Source organism: Nansenia antarctica (assembly GCF_963989245.1).
Source record: "Nansenia antarctica genome assembly, chromosome: 13".
In the NCBI taxonomy this organism is placed as follows: domain Eukaryota; kingdom Metazoa; phylum Chordata; class Actinopteri; order Argentiniformes; family Microstomatidae; genus Nansenia; species Nansenia antarctica.
The window spans coordinates 28,436,961-28,444,460 of NC_137683.1; the positions used below are offsets into that span (position 1 = coordinate 28,436,961).

The following is a 7,500-nucleotide window of genomic DNA, read 5'->3' on the forward strand; positions in this document are numbered from 1 at the left end:
TTTTGTTCCTGTCTTTGCGCCCAGGAGGAGAGTCTGTCTAACTGTCACTCTGCCAGTTAAGTGGTTTAGTTTCACATAACAACAATGTCCTGATTGCCCTCTTGGATTGGATGTGTTGTTTTTTCTTTTGTTCCTGGAAAGGGTTGGGTGTGTATGTGTGTGTGTGTGTGTATATATGTATGTGTGTGTGTGTGTGTGTGTGTATGCGTGCGCATCTGTGTAAGTGTGTGTGTGTGTGTGTATGTGTGTGTATGTGTGCGTATGCGTGTGTGTGCGTGTGTATGTGTGTGTGTGTATGCGTGCACGTGCGTATGTGTGTAAGTGTGTGTAAGTGTGTGTGTGTGTGTATACTGTATGTGTATATGTGTATATGTGTGTATGTGTGTATGTGTGCGTATGTGTGTGTGTGTGTATGTGTGTGTGTGTGTGAGGCAAGGCAGAGCTCCAGAACACTCAGAGGGCTGACCTGGGTTCACAGCTCTCTCATCCGTTACTATAGCGTCCCCGCTGGTATTTACTGTAAATAAACGTTGTCTTTAATGAGCCAGGGTCATATATCATCCCCCGCTCTGCATGTGCCCGGGGGATGTCAATTAGCCTGTTTTGGTGAGCGAATGAAGAATGAATGGGTCAGCTTGAAGAGGGAGAGAGAGAACCAGATGATGAAGCTTGGGTTTTTTCGCTCGGATTCCGTTTCAGGAAGTTCAACTTGGGTCAGAGATATAGCTCGGGGACACGGTAACTAACCGGCGGTCTGCTCTGGTGTGACCAAGGTAGACGTTGTCAGGATGTCCTATCCCCTCAACGGGACGAGCAGAACAATACTCTGCCTTGTCCCGTTCGCCGTCGGTGACCACACGGATTCTGAGGAGCGTTTTGTGTGTGCTTCGCTTGTTGTGGAAAAGTTATTTGTCTTTCCGTGCATCGTTGTGACTGTGCGCTGTGAGCGGTACAACTGTTGTCAGGCTGCGGTCTGGGGAGGATGTTGCTTGTTGTGTGGTTGTTGTTGCTGACAGGACCATAAACTTGTGTCCCGCTGGAGGGAGAGAGGGAGAGGAACCACTGTCCGGTTTGATGAGGAGTAACCGGGCTGAGGGGAACCACGGTCAGAACCGACGATGGGAGCCAGAGACAGAGAGAGTGTTGTCAAACTGTGAAGAAGGAAGCGGCCGTTCACCGCTGTTTCCATTTGTTTCTAGAGAGGAACTGATGTTGATGATGTTCTTCCTAAGAATTGTAAACAATAACTGGGGGTGGGACCCGACCCACCCTGGGCACGTACACTTTGTCAGGCTGCCCTCGAACAGGAGGTACAGGACCCCGGCCGCTAAGACAAACAGACTGAAGAACAGCTTCTACCACAGGGCCGTCAAGGCCCTGAACACAAAAAAGGCCTAAGTTCTGGGCCCAGGACAGTCCGGACGGATTGTATGGCAGCTAGTGCTGAGGCACAAACATGTACATTTTCAAGCCTGCAAACTGTGACACTTTAAAATAACGTGAAAAAATACTTTTGTGCAATATGACAACCCCTAGTTGACTATCTGTGCAGTATAGTACAGTGGATTGTGTACATAGCCTTTATTGATGTAAACCAGCTCCTTACCTTCTTGTGATTTTATGCTTTTATGCTTTTTCAAAAAAAACAAAAAAACAATCCCTTTCCTAACACCAGGGGAGCCACCCCTCCTAAATTTCGTTGTTTGGTACCTGTACTGTAGCAATGACAAATAAAGTCCATTCCATTCCAACTGCCAGGGTTATACTTTTTCAGATATTCATTGAGGAGATGGTCATCTTATGTTAACTACACAGCAGATCAACAACATACTGTACACAGACTAGAGCACTTTAAGAAGCCGTTACGCTTCAATCTCGGTATCTAAACCGGAACCAGACAGAGAGAGAGTGTTGTCAAACTGTGAAGAAGGAGGAAGCAGCCGTTCACCGCTGTTTCCATTTGTTTCTAGAGAGGAACTGATGTTGATGATGTTCTTCCCTAAGAATTGTTAACAATAACCAACAGCCAGGGTTGGAGATGGTCATCTCATGTTAACTACGCAGCAGATCAACAATGACATACTGCACACAGACTTAGAGCACTTTAAGAAGCCGTTACGCTTCGATCTCGGTGTCTAAAAAAAGATTCTGGTCTTCAGTGTTGAGATCTTACAGATCTGGCTTTTTCCTGCTCCGTTCATAGGACAAAGACTGTGCTTTGTGTACACTGTCCATATGTCAGAGGCAGGGAAGGCTGGTGGAGGTAGGAATCGGAGGGCAGGCTCATCGTAATGCAATGAGGAATGGTATCAAACACGTGTGTACCGGTTTCTACCTCCACCAGCCTCCACTGGGGGGTATTTCATCAACGTAAATAATAATTAATAATTTTGCCATTTAGCAGACGCTTTTAATCCAAAGCGACTTACAATTACGAATTACAGGGACATTCCCCCTGGAGTAACTGAGGGCTAAGTGCCTTACTCAAGGGCACACTAGTAGTGGTGTGGTTTCAGGCGGGATTTGAACTCACAACCTTCCGATCACAAGTCCAACTCACTATCCACTAGACCACCACTACGTCCCTAAAGGAAAATCACAGCTTATTTTGATATGCCTCGCGAGAGCCTATCAAAATAAGGCTGGATTCTTTCAAACAAATCTCCCGGGATTTATCAAAATAAGACTGGATTGTCCTTTAGAGATGTTGATGTAATACCCCCCTGGTCAGATGGCTGTGAACAACCCCAATGAGAGAATCTGGAGGCCATTGTCTTTCGTCCCAGCGGTCAGCATGACCATCACCATGGTGATGTGATGATCTGAGTTCCCTATATCTGTCACTGTTGTTGTTGTTGTTGTTGTTGTTGTTGTTGTTGTCTATTAGTTTAGTTTTTTTGTTTTCAGTTATATTCATTATTGGTTGCTGTATCTCGTTCTGCACATATTTGAAATAAAACATCTCAATCAGACTCCAGGGGGGTATTCCATCAACGTCGCTAAAGGAAAAATCCAGGCTTCTTCTTTTGACGAAGTCTCGTGAGATTTACCCCAAAATAAGCCTGAGTGGGTTTCTTCCTTTAGCGACGACGCTGATGGAATGCCCCTCCAGTCAGGAAGCCCAACCAGGAAGTGACCTGCTGTGACCAAACAACAACAACAAGGTCGTGACCTCACAACTCAACCCTCCAAGCCTGTGACTGAGAGGCAGCTCACTGGGGGAGGGGGTGGGGGTGGGGGGGGGGGGGAAGAACATCAGAGGGGGGGAGTGGGAGGGGGAGGGGGGTCCAGATGAACTGGGTCACAGCTGCCTCATCATTGGATAGCTGTGTGTCCTGGCCTGCCCTCTATTGTGGTCGGGAAACCAGATCCCCCATTTCTAAATCTGACCAAACGCGGGAGGAGGAGGAGGGAGGGAGGGAAGGGGGCAGGGAGGCAGTGGGGAGGGGGGGGGTTCTTTATTGTTGTGTCGTCAGCCATGTTTGTGCACCGCCAGGTGTTGTCCGAGTTTGACAGCCAACAAATGCGATCTCCGTTTATCCACAGAGCCTCTCAGCGTACTCGCTGCGGCCTATGACGAACGAGCTAGCGTCTTCTTCTCCGTGTGTTGTCGGACCGACACAAATCATTCCTTACATAGTGTTCTGTTCTGATTCGGGTTTCGGTGGTGACAGAGATTTATACACACGATGTCAACGTATTTAGGTTGGACAGCGTTTTCCTGGCAAAAACCTCCTTTGTGTACTTAGAGAAACTGATGTTCTCATTATGGTTGTTTAACAGTGGGAGCAGCGGCATTGTGTTTGTACTCTAAACACATGTCAACGGTTACAAATGTTCAGAAGCTTTACGGACCACTTTAGGCCTCCATGACCGCATCCCTCGCTGACCATCGCCACGACGATCTACAGGACAGAATGTAAACAAAAGCGCTGACTGAACAAGAAGAAGAAGAAGCTTAGTTAGTGGCTGACCCAATGTCCCCTTAAAGGCACAGTCAGCTCTTTCTCCTCAGACCTCAGACCTGTTTGAGGTGTTCCTTGGTAACTCCACACACACAGAGAGCTGGCACGGGGGTTTTAAGAGATATTCTTGGCGAGCGCGGGTCCTTGTTAAGGGCGTTTAAGGAGGCCTCTGGGGCCTTTTACACGGGGCTAGTTCTAGATGGAGGGCATGGCATCAGCCATGTGCTGGGGGGGGGCTGGAGTGAGTCACTCTGGGGGGGGGTGGGGGAGGGGAGGAACCCGGGAGCCAACAGGAAACAGATGTGGTGCCGGTGGGACAGGTCAGGGCAGCAGGGTGGGCAGGTGCTGGTCGTTCATCTCATTCACTGACTCTCCTTCTTCTCACTCTTTCACTCGCTTTTACTCGCTTTTACTCACTCTCTTTCTCTCTCTCTCTCTGTCTCTCTCTCTCTGTCTTTCTCTTTCTCTTAGTCTCTCTTTCTCATTCTCTCTCTCTCTCTCTTTCACTCTCTCTCTCCCTCTCTCTTTTTCTCTCTCTCTCTCTCTATCTCTCTCTCCCTCTCTCTTTTTCTCTCTCTCTCTCTCTCTCTCTCTCTCTCTCTCTTTCACTCTCTCTCTCCCTCTCTCTTTTTCTCTCTCTCTCTCTCTATCTCTCTCTCCCTCTCTCTTTTTCTCTCTCTCTCTCTCTCTCTCTCTCCCTCTCTCTCTCTCTCTCTCTCTCTTTCTGTCTTTCTATTTCTCTTAGTCTCTCTTTCCCTCTCCTCTCTCCCTCTCTCTCTCTCTCTCCCCCTCTCTCTCTGTCTTTCTCATTCTCTTTCCCTCTCCTTTCTCCCTCTCTCTCTCTCTCTCTGTCTTTCTCATTCTCTTTCTCTCTCCTTCCCTCTCCCTCTCCTTTCTCCTTTCCTCTCTCGGGTCATTTGTCTTGGTTTACTGTGATAACCTCGCCATTAAAGAGGAAGTGGCCAATCAAGTTTAAAACAACAGTCGCCAGTGTCTAAGGACATTGTTGTGTAACAGATCAACGTGCTGTGGCAGGGGCTACATACATACAGGGGCCTCCATGCAGTCCTTAAGGTCCTTAGTGTATCGGGGCTATGGGGGGGTCAGCTTTAACCACCGTGAGGTAAGTAAGAGTAAGGAGGTAAACTGCTGCTTTGGCCTAGGAGGGAGGTGGTGAGTCATCCAGGCTGGCTGAGAGCTCGCAGCCTTGGAGAGAAGAAGTTGAAACTGTGGACGCATATTATGCCTCTATGTTCGTGCCTCAACGCTCTTTCCGGTAAATTCTCATTTTCAGAGTTGGCCAGGTGGTCAGACTCCTCCGGCCGGCCTTCCAGCTGGAAGTCGTCGGTGTTACGCCGGGGTCTGAGGGTCTGAGGGTCCGCCTCCCAATGATCATTAGAGATCCCAGGACAGTTGTAGCGAGAGAGAGAGAGAGGGCTGAGAGTAATGGCTGTTAATCTTGGTCTCCTGGCCAAATTCCCTACGAGGCCCTATAGCCCAACAACATGACATAACCCGTCTCTCATTGCAATTTAAAAACGGCTTAAACGATTCCCTCGCTAGCTCATTTCAGCTGCATGGGTGGGTGGTGAGAGCTTTGGCACACAAAACGGTTCTGGTGTTAGGATACACGTTGTTGTCGATAGATCGTTCGTAGATCTGTTTCCTTTTTTATAATGGCTGTTAGCCAGCCTAATCGTTAGTGTTTTCAAATGTTATATGACAGGTATAGATAGGCATGTATTTGCTACCTGATGGTTACGTTAAACTAGATACTAGATGTCTTTTGATACACATACTGCTACATACAGATTATGCTCATTTTGGCACAGGTTGTCACAGTATTGCCATGGAAATTTCCATGTCTTAAGAAGGACGGCCTCTCCTTGGCGTGCGCTGGGCAGGGTGAAGGAGTTTAATTTCAGGTACATGAAAAGCAGGGCCCTTCTTTTTTCTCCACTTCCTGAATTCAAATTAAATACAGCTGTGTTCCCGTCAACACTGCGGATCTCGGCACTCATCTGTCAGGACAGATATCCTAGGCGAGGAGGTATTCCAGGAAAGTGTAAGGGAATGCCTTTGGTTCTGGACTCATTAGGAACAGGTTCTGTACTGCGTCCCTCCCCACCGGTTGGAAGAATTTTCAACACAGAAACATGACCGCTCTGAAACACAAGAAAATACTGTTTATATTTCATTGTGTATAGTGTGTGTGTGTGTGTGTGTGTGTCTGCATGTGCGTGTGTGTGTGTCTGCTTATGTGTGTCTGCTTATGTGTGTGTGTGTGTGTCTGCTTATGTGTGTGTGTCTGCGTGTGCCTGCGTGTGTGTGTATGTGTAATCTGCGTATGTGCCTGTGCGTGAGTGTGTGTGTGTGTGTGTGTGTGTGTGTGTATATTAGTACATGTGTGATAGTCTGCAGAGTGAAGACTGCCCCCAGGAAAATAAGCCATGTCAGAGAGTGTAAACAGGTGGGTGGGGGGCCTGGGGGGGGTTGGGGGGGCTGTTTTTGTGTCTGTCGCCCCCTCACCACCCCGGGCCTCTGGGGGCCGGCAGGGTCTTTAATGTAGCTGCAGGGTGTTTGTCCAGATGTGTGTGTGTGTGTGTGTGTGGGGGGGGGGGGGGTGCTCGCAGCCTCAGACCCCAGGGCCTGGAGAGGCCTCAGACCACAAGGCTATACTGTAGGACCGACCAGCCTCACTCAGGCTCTACCCACACACACACACACACACAGAGACAGACAGACAGAGACACAGATGCACACACACAGAGACAGACACACACACACACACACACACACAGAGACAGACAGACAGAGACACAGATGCACACACACAGAGACAGACACACACACACACACACACACACACACACACACAGACAGAGACACAGACACAGATGCACAGGCACACGCACACACACAGACACAGACACAGACACAGACACAGACACAGATGCACAGGCACAGGCACAGGCACAGGCACACACACACACAGACACACACAGACACACACACACACACACACACACACACACACACAGCCTGGTGTGCGCTGCTGCCAAAATCTTCCCCTGACGTTAGCAGAGCAGAGCCCCCCCCCCCGGTCAAAGGTTCATGGATGTTGTGGTTGGAGGCTGGCAGCCCTGGTGTTACCTGAAATGATATAGGGGCGGCGGTCGCCTAGAGGTTTAAGAGGCCGGCTAGCAACCGGAAGGTCACCGGTTCGATCTGGAGGGAGCTCAGGAGGGAGCTGCATGCAAGCTGGTGACTGGAGGGTTGCTTCCACTGCCATTGTGCCCTTGAGCAAGGCACATAAGCCCTAATTGCACCAAAGGTGCTGACTTATGGCTGACCCTGTGCCTAGAGCAAAAAAAATAAATGTTGTTGTATTCTGTGCAATGACAAAAAGGTTGAATCTAATCTAATCTAAAAATGATATACTGGACACACCTCTGTGTGCGCTGTTCTAATGTTCTAATGTGAATGTTCTAATGTTCTAATGTGTATGTTCCCATGTTCTAATGTTCTAATGTGA

The 7,500-nt window shown here is 48.7% G+C and overlaps 2 protein-coding genes across 2 annotated transcripts in view; both read left to right on the forward strand.

Moving 5' to 3' along the window:
• Positions 1–7,500, forward strand: part of chmp5b (charged multivesicular body protein 5b) — a 495,962-nt gene that overhangs the window by 441,057 nt on the left and 47,405 nt on the right. The gene's annotated exons all lie outside the window — the stretch shown is intronic.
• LOC308169490 (collectin-12-like) overlaps positions 1–7,500 on the forward strand; it is a gene marked incomplete at both ends in the record, with an annotated part of 43,810 nt that overhangs the window by 19,446 nt on the left and 16,864 nt on the right. The gene's annotated exons all lie outside the window — the stretch shown is intronic.